This window comes from Leuciscus leuciscus (assembly GCF_965113295.1).
Source record: "Leuciscus leuciscus genome assembly, chromosome: 14".
NCBI lineage: Eukaryota > Metazoa > Chordata > Actinopteri > Cypriniformes > Leuciscidae > Leuciscus > Leuciscus leuciscus.
Genome location: NC_138738.1, coordinates 8,589,591 through 8,602,860, shown reverse-complemented (window position 1 = coordinate 8,602,860; position 13,270 = coordinate 8,589,591). Strand labels below are relative to the sequence as shown.

The following is a 13,270-nucleotide window of genomic DNA, read 5'->3' as shown; positions in this document are numbered from 1 at the left end:
GAATTTATAACCATATTCACCATAATTTTGGTTTTGTATGGTCATTAAAGTCGGAAGAACTTGTAACTCCTCACACACAATGGTCTCTCTTGCTTCAGGGGTCCATAAGTAAAGTTCAAGTTGAAGGATATACCCACAGAATGGTTCTAAGATTTGCATGCAAATTTCTCCCTCAAGCCTAATGATTTCGCTCTAACAACTATTCAGAGGCTTGCGAGGCTCATTTCAACCTTTAAAGAGTTTACCGGCTCATCTTTGGGATGCATAGCCGGCAGTGACAGGTGGAAGTGTGCCTTTGGAATTTTTTAAGAAAGACTTTCTTAATTATTTGTTGTGCAAATAATGTTAAGAGGATTATAAAGTTTCCTGTTTAATTTACATTGCATTATCGGTGCATTATGAGTAGAAACGTTTATTTTTGTTAAATGGAAACTTGGCAAATGGAAATAAGTCATGTTGCATACAAATATACTTTAAAAATGTTAAGAAATGAATATATTGCATTTGTTTTATTGCTTTTAAGGATTTTTTTTCTTTTTTGCAATCAATCTGAAAGGTTCTGTCCGGAAGCAGAACCTATAGTATTTTGTGTTTGTTGGAAATGGCTGTTGGTTAGTTGACTCTCATCCATGGTGTTGTATGTGATACAGCAGTATGAATCACTCTGCATCTTTATTAAACATGCAAGTTCAAAAACATAGACTCATAAATGTTTCAGTCCTCCATTTCTTGTGAATTTACTGGAACATGAAAACTGTCACTGAAATGTCCTTTGTGGCTGGGTTTTCTCTGACCCTTTTTAAACGTTATGCATGTTTTAGATGTATAACAAACAAAGGCCATTCATAATGTAATCCCATCAGAGTGTGCTTGTCACAAACTGCATGACACTGATTTGAATTGTTCTGTTTGTGTTAAGAGTTCTAACAAAGCACAATCCCTATGTCCCTCTCTAATGTACAAAAATCAAGTATGTGCCAGTCAAAATGTCACGCCAGTCAAAACGACTCATCGAGCTTAGCCACGTTTCAGGGGATCGGAATGGATATGTGTAGACCTGCGTGCTATTTTTATGAGTAGGTTAATTCGCCCAACCTTTTTGTAATGCAGTCATCTTCAGCACAGGTATTAACATCACATTAACTCTGAACGAAATTTCTGAGCTTCACTCCACTGCGGAGCGACAGGGATGTAATTGAGAAAAATCCCACAGGAAACGGTTGGAAAACTGCTAGTCTCGTATTAACTTTTTTCATCTCTCGCCGCAAATAGCTTAATGTACCATTGCAAAGGGGAGGCTTCATTCATTTCAGAGATTCCCCCATGTTACCACTCGGCTCCAAATGTCCAAATTAATCAGCGTGGTGTGTGATGAAGACACTGAGCCTCTATTTGACATGCTTTATCGAGATAGAATCCATATCCGTGGAGGTGAATTCCACCATCATCATGGGTTGAATTACAGAATCCATTCTGCAAAGTAGACTGATGCTAGTCTGGTCATGATTTGCTTTACTGGTACTCTTTTCTTCTCTTTACTGATAAGTAGCCATTAGGGATGAGCAAACCATGTTTTCAAAATCGATTAGCCAGTGGGTTGCCTTGTCCACACCAATACTTTTTCGTTTAAAAACTCACTTTTTTCTCTCCGTTTTGGCCTTTCGTCCACACAGAGACAGTGTTTTTGTCCTGCGAAAACAACGTTTTTTTGAAAACGCTCTCCCAAGTGGATAAATTTGAAAATGCATTTTTTGCGTTTTAGTGTGGATTGTGAAAATAAAGGTATATGAAAACGATGATGCATGTTTAGTCATGTGACGCATATATTCTCTGTTTACACCGATATTGTGCCTGTTATGTGCTATTCACTATTACGATTATTCATGCATCCCTCCCAACCATTCTTTCACTATCTGAGCCTGATGAATCTTGACATGTTCACCCTGGAATATGGCCATGATGTGTCTTCATACATGGTTGTTTAAGAAATGAAAAGCTACTCCATCAATTAGGGTTTGAAGAACTGTTGCCAAATATATAACATATATATTCAGAAACATAATAATCACTGGAATAATGATCCAATCATTGACTCAATGATTTGATAAGCATTTGACTATTTGAATCCAAACTGCGATTTTTGCCGGGCAGTGTACACACACACACACACACACACACACACACACACACACACACACACACACACACACACACACACACACACACACACACACACACACACACACACACACACACACACACACACACACACACACACACACACACACACGAAAAAGAAATGCATTATATTCCATCACCAGTGAATATGCTTAACTTTTGTCTTTCCTTGGCTTATTACAGTTACTGCATTCAGCAAAAAAGCTGTGAACCCAATTAATGTGCATTGATACTTGAGTCAGTTAAATAATGTGATTGAATGGAATAGTATAGACTCCATCTGATGATGCTCAACAGTGTGTATGAATTCTAATTATATGACTGTGACTTCTTGTTTTTTTTCTTTTTTTCCCCTAAAAACCCAAGTTGCAAATAAATGAAACATTACACATGGCTCGAACAAACTGAATGCATTAGAGACACCTGTAAAGTGCTAAGCATTTTCGGCTGTCTATAAGAATTGACGGTTACACTTTAAAGCAACACTAAGTAGGATTTTTTTACCTTCAAATAATGTTTCCAAAATCGTTTCAGTGGTTCATCAAGTCGTGACAGGGTGAAAGGCACTCATGCCACCGCTTTGCGGTCCTTTATCTGGTATATCCACGCTATGTAAGATTGTCAGATCGGGTCGCGTTTCTGTAGTTCTAATGAGACATAAGAAAACCACAAAGCTTGCTTTACGGCAAGCGTTACAATTGCCGATAGGTGGAGCGTACTCGACAGTAGACTACAACTAAATGTTAGATACCTAGCAGCCGGGTAGCTTTTGAATTGTCATCATGGCGGAGTCTGGAAATAAAAGGAAGGGTATGATGTCGCATGTCGGAGGAGGTGAGGAAAAGAAAACGGGAGCATGATCGAGTAAGAGCTCGAACTAGAGTGAACATTGGACCGGCTTACACTCGTTGGCGAGAGCTGAAGGAGGCTACAAGATGCAAGACTGATGGTCACTTGGCTTTTTTGTTACTGGACTTGTAAGTAATAATAATAATTTGTTTTAGTTTTCAAACACTGTGCATGTGTGTACAGGATGCGGTAGGCTAAGTTATTTACGACAGCGGTAATGGACAATTCCGCTTCCAACCTGTAGGGCGACCGCAGAGGAAAAGTTCCTTGGTGTTGCTTTAATTTAGGGCCCAATTCTCACCATTAACTAATTGCTTATTAACATGCATATTTTTGCTGTTTATTCGTACTTCTAAAGCACCCTTATTCTGCATGACCTTATTCTACATCCCTTAATCCTACCCAATTCCTAAACTTAACAACTACTTTACTAATTTAATAAGCAGTAATTAGTATTGAGGCAAAAGTCATAGTTAATAATAGTTAGTTAATAGTGAGATCTAAAGTGTGACCGAAGTGGCTTTTTTTTTATTTTTATTTTTTTTATTCTTTTTAAATCATCTTCTGTTTCAGATTTTTGGGAGTGCACATAAAGTTAGAACTGTTGCTATTGGTTTGCTGGGGTAAGATGTACCTCTTAAGCTAAAAATAAAGTAATGTGGTTTTAGGGGCTGTTTACACGACACGTACAACATTTTTTTTGAACTTTTGAAAATGGGTTTCAATGTGAATGTTTGTTTTTTTTTAAACGGTCTCCGTGTAAACAACAAAAACGCGAAACTCTGAAGACGATGAAGTCATGCACGTGTATTAAGTGTTCAATCTATAGTGTTTCATCGCCATCTAATAGCCTGGCAGCAGAATACAGCATTTTCAGTCGTTTTCGTGGATCCATGTGAATGGGGATCGTTTTGACAATGGTGTCATACACGGAAAACTCAAAGGAAAAACTTCCCCATTTTAAGCATATCATTGTCGTGTAAACGTACAGGTACCCTTAAAGTCAAAGCTGTTATTTTGTGTAGCAAGCTGTGCATTAGATGTATCTGTTTTGCACATTTGTTTGTATATATATATATATATATATATATCAAATAGCCCTTAAAAGCTAAATCTGGCTTTCTAACTCAAACCTGGATGTAAACGGAAGCTTTTAGGATTTTGAAAAATACAACAAAAAATTTAAAAGTAAACAATGAATGAAAAAAAAAGAGACACTATTTAATCTACTATTTAACTTTCCAATTACATGTTTTGCGAAAATTATGTTTTTGCTTATTTTTTATTTAATTTTTTGCAACCATCAAGCGAACCACTCAAAAGCTTGGTACACCAGACGCTTGAGGGCCTCCTGCTGGCCACAGGTGATTGAATGAATGTCTCAGTGTTCTGCACATCTTACTTAGCCTGCTAATCAGGGCTTATAATAAATTATGTCACAAATCCCTTGGTGGTTTACAGTCTACGGTTACCATATGACAAACAGAAAATACAGCGGAATTGGTTAATTTATTAAGTGAATGGATGAATTTGAATCCATCTTCCGTCTTTTTGAAAGACGATGCAAATTAGCACTTATAGCGATGGACCGCGCTTATGGATCAATATCCACAGCCATTAAAGAGCCCACAAGAAATGAACTGCACGCATCCCTGTGTACTTAAATCAAAACTTTTGCTTGTGGCATCTGATAATGAGATATCAACAGGAAGCTATCAAATTGACTTTTGCATGATATATTACATCATGTTAATTGGATGCTAAAATCTTATCAGTCCTGCCTGTTTAGTAGTGAAAAAAATATTAGATGATCTGATCAACTCAAATTTGGTTAGCATACAACATCTCAATCGATAGCTTTGGAAAAAATCCTGAAACGCATGTTAGAGAGATATTTAAAGAGTCACTCTCATGATTAAAGCTGCACACTAAATAGATTTCTAATGAGCCGTTCCTCTGATAGACTGCTTACATCTGCAATAAACTGATGCCTGTCCCTCTTAGTGCTAATCATTCAATCAGTGAATTTGCACACTGAAACGCAGTAAGAGAGGATGGAGATGTGTGTGTGTGTGTAAGGAGGATTGTTGATTAGACTAGTGTCGCAGCAATGGTCTTGTGCTATTTTAACTTGACAGCTGAAAAGGAAACGGAGGAAAAATTCACCAAGAATGCGTTATTCATTTGGACATGATGTTTGTGTTGTCTTAGCTCCAGATTCACTAAAAGAATTGTGCAAACCATGTTGCAAACACCACCAAAAATGTAAAGCTGAATTCCAATTTGTTTATGCTGCGATTTAGCAAATGGGTTTTGACGGGGGACGTGTTGCAATAATGAATGACTGACTGTACATTATCAATCTGTTTACAAGGCTTTGTAACAATGAAATATCGATTTGAAATATCGAGTTGGAAAACGGTTATTTTTCAGAAATATTTGACACTGAATGCCACAATTGACCAGTCAGAATCAAGGATTCCAGAGAACCCTTTCAAAAGTCCAGTTGTTGTTCTTCAACATTTAGTTATGATTTGATAAATGTTCTGCCACAATCTCTAGAATGTGTTTTTTGTTATTGTGTTATTTATTGTTATATATAAATAATAGTTAAGTTATAAAAAAAAAGTTATAATTTAAGTTATAAAAATGTTATTTATTTCATGCTTTTCATATGTAGGAATTGTACAAGGCTAATTACTCACAAAAGAAGCAAATAGTTCTGAAATGTGAGAATAAGGTCAAATCTAAGGGCATAATTTATAATAAATATCTATAATAAGTATGTGTTTGTGCTAGAAAGAATAAAAGTTCTCAAATTTAAAGGGATAGTTCATCTGGAAATGGAAAAGGGAAATTAAGTCATCGTTTACTCAAAGCCTTTTTTTTTTTTTGTGGAATACCAAAAAAAAAAGAATTTCTGGAAAAAGCTTGTGTTTTTTGCTGTTGTTGTTTTGTCCATACAATGAAAGCCAGTGGGGTCCAGTGTTGTTTTGAACCCCTTTGACTTTCATTATATGCCAAACAAAATTCTTAAAACATATTACTTTGTGTTCCTTAGAATACAGGTTACTCTGGAATGACATGAGGGTGCGTAAATGTAATGATAACAGTATTTTCATTTCATGGTGAACTATCCCTTTAAAATAGTCACTGTACGGCATGATCTCTTGCTTAGACTGGTACATTCTCAACACAATAGAGTTGCAACTTTTTACTGAAGTAAGGCTACATCTCATATGCCATATGGTCTTTGACATTTTCTCAGGTCTATCTCTCGCTGTCGCCTGTGTGTTCCATTCATCAGCACCTTCTTGTTCTATCGTCAAAACGTCTCCACTCTTTATTTTCCAAGGCAACACAATGTTCTACCGAAGTGAAAAATAACTCATGGCATCTGTGATTATTCCAAACCTCTAAACTGTCTTTTTCTATTACACTTGCATTGGCGTGATTGATTTAACTTTATCTTCAGGGCCACAACGTGCCTTCGTTTTCTCCGCAGTCGGCTTGTTTATGTTTGTAGCGGTTTGAGAAAGCCTTTTTCTCTCTCTCTGCACTGGAATGGATTCATAATGTGGCCCAAAAGCATGACAGGCTTGGCTTTGCGAAAAGAAAAGGCTTTTCTTTCTCTTTCTGTTGCTGCCAGCACTTCTGGTTCAAGACCTTTGTAGTAGCCTTCATTCCTCTGATTTATGCATTGTGGTTTCATTGAGGTGTAATGAAAAAAAAGATCAACGCAAAGGCTTTGAAAGCTTGCAAAAATTGTTCTCCGGTAGAAACAGGCATATCTTTGGCAATGCTTTGGGTTAGTAGAAAGTGTCCTGTAAACACAGGTAATTCTAAGGATCTACCGTCCTGCCATCTGCACCTTCACGTACATAAATCACAATCTGATCTTTTTTTGCTTAAGAGATAGTGGCCGTAATGCAGTCCCCAGCTGGTATTGAACCAGAACACAATGTTCTTGGCAAGGGAATCCTGATTTCCCAACATGGACCTACGATTGCAGTCCATAAATCATTTGGAGCGCCTAGTTGGAAGTGCCTCCTCCCTTTATTGGACACATTGGTTATTGTACACCAACTTTGTCATTGGTATTGTCCCTGAGAGAAGTTGCAACTGCTTGTGGCGTCGCCTGAATATGTTCAACTATATTAAAGTTCTCTGAACATGGTAGTATGCTATTTGTCATAGCATTGCACATATTGACTCGTTACGCCGGGAAAACAAGAGTTACGTCCGTCCAACCTCTGGAGCTCATTTAGATTTGGCTCTCAAGAATCTTAATATCTGGCTTCTGGGTTGAGATCTTCTAGATCCCTGGTGAGATCCACGATCTGGGAAAATCTGGGAAAGTTGCTGGATCCAGGATGGATTGTCCGTGAGCACAAGGTCTTGGAGACAATGGGTTCCAGTGGGGTGTAGAGATGATGGCTCATTTTCAGCATGGCTTCACAGAGTAGAAGCTCATTATTTTGTGCTTGAAAGAATCTCACAGATGGAGACTCGTTCTCAGGTTTAATGTGGATGTACTAGGATGAGTCTTGTTCCCGTGTGAGGGGGAGAAAATTATTAAATGAGAAATTAAAGTGGCAAAGGCCCAGTGTAGAAACTGAGGGCTGAGGCGACAACACCACTAGTGCACTGATAACTAGATAGAAGATATCTCTAATAATAATGACAGTTGAAAGTGAGATTCTCTTCACTAATGAAACACTTACTTTTACCACTCCTCCATTGTTACATTTCAGATTACTGTGCAATCATTCCAGTTCTCTGATGGCCATAAACAGGTTTTTAGGACTTAAAATGGTGCTGGCAAATTTGAAAGAACCATCATTTCAGCCATAGCAGAATTGTAATGTTAGTGTCCGAATTTCTACTCATCACATTTTCATTTGCAGACATATAATTACTTGACAGTTTTGAATCAGTCACTGAGGTAAATTATTTATCTGGCAGAGTGTCACTTGAATATTTTAACTGGCCACTTTAGTCAAGTGTTATGGCTGCTATTGGATTTGATATTCAAATTGATGGTGATGGAAAAAAAAGGACACTTTCAAAAATATTCATAATTACAAAAAGAGTTAAATGAATTTAAAAATCCTAAAATAGACAACAAATTATTAAATATCTAAAATGTACTTATTCTGATTACATGAAAATAAATTATAATCACTACAATTTATATGGTGCTGGTAATATTGTGAATCCCTACTGTTTAGCACTTCTATGAAATATGAACACTGCAAATATTTATTTTCTTAATCTAATTTTTTTTTGTTAAATTATCTAAAAATCCTTAAGCATTTGCTTAAGATTTAGAAGCAGAATGACATAACACAGGGTTTTCTAAACTGAACTCCTTAGATGTAAGATACTGTATTAACTTGAAGTACCCCCTGAGATAATAATAATAATAATTAATATTATAATTAATAATTTGATAATTATAAATAACAATTTTATTTGACACTACAAGTAACAATTATATTATTTATGTCTCAAATTCTTCACTTTCAAACCCTCAAGATTTAAATATTCCAAATCCTCATGCTTTTATTTTGGCAAACTACTGATCTTGTGTTTTGGGGGGCAGGGGTTCGTAAGAAAAAAGTCAGTTCAAATGCTTTTAAGAGCAATTCAAAATGAGTCAGGCACTAGTAAAACATATATTATTATAGAATATAAAGTAGTTTGTCACAGTACACAGAAATGAGTGATTGTCAATAGAAAAACATGTTCTTCTGCCAGAATGTGTATTTCTGCCAACTACCAGCAGCGGCTAGCGGCTTTTTATAGATCTGTGACCTGTTTCAATTGGAAATATGTCAATATAGGAAAGAAAAGTCTTGGGGTGTAGTCTATATATAGCTGCTGGAAGCTGCTGCACGTTTGCTTTTTTAGGATTATGTCCTCAGCTTGAATACCAAGCTTTGAGTGAATCGTTGCTGGACTGTTAGACCCCACTATTAAATATTACAATATTAAAGAATCATGTATTCTTCATTTTCACCATTTTTATTACCAGTTTGAATGTAACTGTGAAAAGCTAATGATAGCTTGAGGGACTTTAGCTGTGAGCTTAGCCTGCTCTAAATTTAACAGTACATACCCTGCTGCTTTTATAAGAGCGGTTACTTTAATTTATTAGCACGAATGTATATTTTGCACTATATGTGTCTGCACATTTTGGATGTTTAAATATGTATTATGTGATTCACAAAGCGCTTAAAATGCTTACGAGCTTACATCGACCCTTCATCTATTGCTTCCTTGTGGGCTGTTACTGACAACAAGATAATTGAGGTTTTTAGCATGGGCTAAACCCCACCACCATTAATGGAGCAGAAATAAAAATGCTGTTTCAATTATATAATTGTCTGCCACCAATAATCCTTCCTCTCTGCTAGAGTAAATGAGTCTCATATAATGTTGATTTTAGACCTCGTCTAATTCTAAGCACTAAAATCTCATTCATCTTTTGTTGGTGTAAAACAGCAAGAGGATATGAATTATAAATACTGTCTCGACTTGAGCGAGTGCAATTTCGTCTACACACATATCAGTCCCATGTGCCCCAAACAAATATGCTTGTCACTTTGCATAATGTATAAGTTACAGGGCAGACTGGTTGTGTCTGTTAATGTAATGAGGAGGGTTACCTGAGCTCCCTCCTGCTAGCAGTGCAAAATCTGATGGTGGTAACTCAATCTCGTTGTTTGAGAATAGCAGGGTTAATTTGATTTCGGTTTATTGTCCAGTACCAGTTCATTTCAAGAACTAATTTTAAACCTTTGGAAGTGAAGAGCATGTGGTTTTCACTCGGCACTGTGCTGGTTATGTGTTTTTGAGTGCACTGGTTTGTTACGCAGAGGTGGACAGTAACAAAGTACATTTACTTGAGTACTGTACTTAAGTACACTTTTTGAGTATCTGTACTTTACTTGAGTATTATTTTTTCTGGAAACTTTTTACTTTAACTTCACTACATTTGAAAGACAAATATCATACTTTTTACTCCACTACAAATCTGTCAAGGTCCTTGAGTAGAAAGTAACATCAGTCAGTGGATGATTTTGGTTGCAGGGGTTGCATTTTGGTTGGAAATGAAAGTCGGGTTGACGTCAGAACCCTGCATCTGATTGACATCAGAACCCGACGTCAGATTGACGTTGGATATTGATTGAAAATTAAAGACGGGTTGACGTCAGAACCCGACTGATGTTGGTTTCTGACGTCAACCCGATATTCATTTTCAACCACAATACAACGTCTGTCCAACGTTGGAGATCAACGTCAATCTGACATTGGATTCTGACATAAACCAGTAAGGCTAACATATTCATACTAAAAGCCCAAAAACTTTAAATAGGGCACTATTTGAGGGAACAGCCATTTGGGTGTCGCAAACCATTGTGGACGTTATTGAGTGCACTTATTCAATCTCACATTCAATCCCACTACTGGAACTGCACTCTAGAAATAAATTTGATATTGACATGACGGTAGGTATGCAGGCAGAGATTCAGAGGCATATGGTACTTTAAGTATTACATACAACAATGCAACAATAATAAAACAATGCATTGACATTTACTTTTTACTTTTGATACTTAAGTACTTTTAAAAACAAGTACTTCTGTACTTTTACTTAAAGTCCCTGTAAAGTCAAAATTAAGTATGTGTTCTGAGTTTGTCATACCACCGAAAAATGTGTTATTAGCCACCCAGCCCAATTTTAATGATTAAAAAAGCCGCCAAGTAAATAAAATAAGCTATCAAAATCTCGAAAAAATGAGCAGCAGTCTCAGCTCTCAAACACTGGGGGCGTGTCTGCTGGCTGCGCTGAAACCACGCCCACTCGCGGGAAATATGACTCGCGCATGTCGGCGCGACGGGAGGATGAAGGCCGAGGCGGACAGCGGGAGATAGTCGGTTCGGCCCCATTCACCAGTAACAGCGGATTATCAGTGAATTCCAGTTCACTGGAAAGTAAACTATCTATCCTGATCTCTACAGAGGCGGGTGTGGTGGTGATCATCAGCTCTCCATCAAGGTAACGTTAGCTCTTCACAAGATTAATCCACCTCTTCTTGATATGATCATTTTTCGGAAATTGAAATAAGGACACCGATCTGTTTTCTAAGTGATTGCATCCAGGAAATACGCATTTACATGACGAAGGTATAGCCAGAGCCGTGGGCATAGTAGCTAGCAAACTGTAGGCTGTCTATAGTAACTCGCCATTGAGCGCCGATAGGCTTAGTGATGCCGTGCGTCATCAAGTAGGGGCCCAATCAAGCTCAGGGGGCCGCAGTGCGTCATCAATCCCCCGTTTTAGCACCGCCCAAAAAATCCGGCTCACAGCAATGGTGAAAAACTGTTTAACGGTCTAACTCCACAATTTAGTACTTCACAGTTCTCAGTCTTTGTAATATGTTTTAGCAATACATTTCTAGCACTTATAATGTGTTTAGAATTTTTTTGTAGAATTGCCTTTACAGGGACTTTAAGTAAAAATCAGTCTTTACAACTTTTACTTGTAACGGAGTAATATTTGACCAGTAGTATCTATACTTTCACTCAAGTAAGGAAGTTGTGTACTTCGTCCACCTCTGTTGTTACCTCATATTGTAGCTGATTAACTTTAAATTAAGTATTCAGAGTTGTTGTAGATTCTAAGCATTATTTGCATTATTCTTGTAATTAGCTTAGAAAATGTGACAAAGTCACGGCATGTGTCCCGAGATATTAGCGAGAAGATGGACCACTACTGTTTAAAAGTTTGTTGTTTTTTTTAAAAGAAATTAATACAGCAAGGATGCATTAAATTAATGAAAAGTGAAAGTACATTGTTACAACAACAACAACAAAATAGTGTAAAAGAAGCAATCTCTCTGTTTTTACCATGTAAATCTGGTGCAAACTTGTGCGAATTTATTTTTATTTATTTTTCACACAGTGAAGGTAGTGAATGTAAGTCTGAATGAGTCTAAGAGCTGACCTTGCTGCTCAGATGCAGCCAGATGGTTAAGTGCAGTAAACACAGAGAGGGTCAGAGCACACAGAGTCCTCTGCCACATGGTGCAGTCAACACAGCGGGACTGCACGGATCAAGGCACGCGCAGGTCTCTAATGCAGATGGTAATTCGTGTGGAAATCGACATCAGAGTTGAAGTTAAATACTGTCTGATCTGCCTGGCTTTGACAGGTGTTGAAGATTTGCAAACATTCGGTTTGTGCACCAATCAGGACTGAATTGAGAATGCCAGTTCGTGAATTTGAGCAAACAGCAAACAGGATTCAGAATAATATTTTGAAAATGAATTTAAAGAATTAAAATTAAGTGCAATTCAAAAGAAATTCATTTCAATCGTGACAACTCTCAGAGTAGTTTTGGAATGTTAATGAATATGGCAATGTTAATGTATTTGGTCTTGGCGGATTAGGTCTGGTATGATGCTGCAGGGCAAGTCTGGACTGCCATTAGATACACAGAAAATCTGCTGTGAGCAATATGCTGCTGCTGAATGTATAGAAATACATAAATCCCCATAGCAGATCTAGACAGGTGGAACTAGGGGAGGTGGAGGGTTTCAGAAAAACTCTGATTGTGCGCTACTGGACTAGCCTGAAGTAAACCCTGAACCAGACTATTTGAATGTTGAGCAAGCAATCTCATTGGCTACTGAATCAGCAGAGGCCAATCTGCTTGCCATGTGGTAATGGTCTGATTGCTTGTAGATTGCATGTAAATTAATTATCAGTCTGCACCTTCTAGTTTCATAGATTAACTATATTTTATTTCTGTAAGTGTAGCTTTTAATAATGCATTTCTTATTTCATTGTGAATTACTCATGAACATGATGTAATACACACATATGGGGTACGTACAGAAATATTAGTTATGAGATATAAGATGTTTTGGATTAAGTTCTATATGTATATATTAAATTTAATAGAACTTAATATATACTGTATGTTTTTCCTTTATTTGACCAGGTTAGTCCACGCTAAAGGGTGCCATGTGCGTGCGATGTAGACGAAATGTCAAAAGCGTCAGTATATGACGACTTGGGATGAGAATGCGTTGAAATGGCAGCATAAAAAACACCTAAACATAAAACAATATAACTAATATTAAAACACTTGACATTGGCCAACTTTTATTTTGTAAAAAGTATTTTACTTGAGTAAAGGCACCAGAGTTTATTATAGAATCTTTTGAAGTGT

At 37.1% G+C, this 13,270-nt stretch overlaps 1 protein-coding gene and 1 long non-coding RNA gene across 3 annotated transcripts in view; one reads left to right on the top strand and one right to left on the bottom strand.

Annotated features, from left to right (window-relative positions):
* The window catches only part of cntn6 (contactin 6), an 87,525-nt gene that overhangs the window by 5,895 nt on the left and 68,360 nt on the right, over positions 1 to 13,270 (top strand). The window lies entirely within an intron of this gene.
* LOC309514063 lies at positions 2,209 to 11,712 on the bottom strand. The gene is made up of 3 exons (XR_014211593.1): positions 11,650 to 11,712; positions 4,200 to 9,892; positions 2,209 to 3,663 (listed from the first exon to the last, which is right to left on the bottom strand). It is a non-coding gene; the product is annotated as an uncharacterized lncRNA (long non-coding RNA).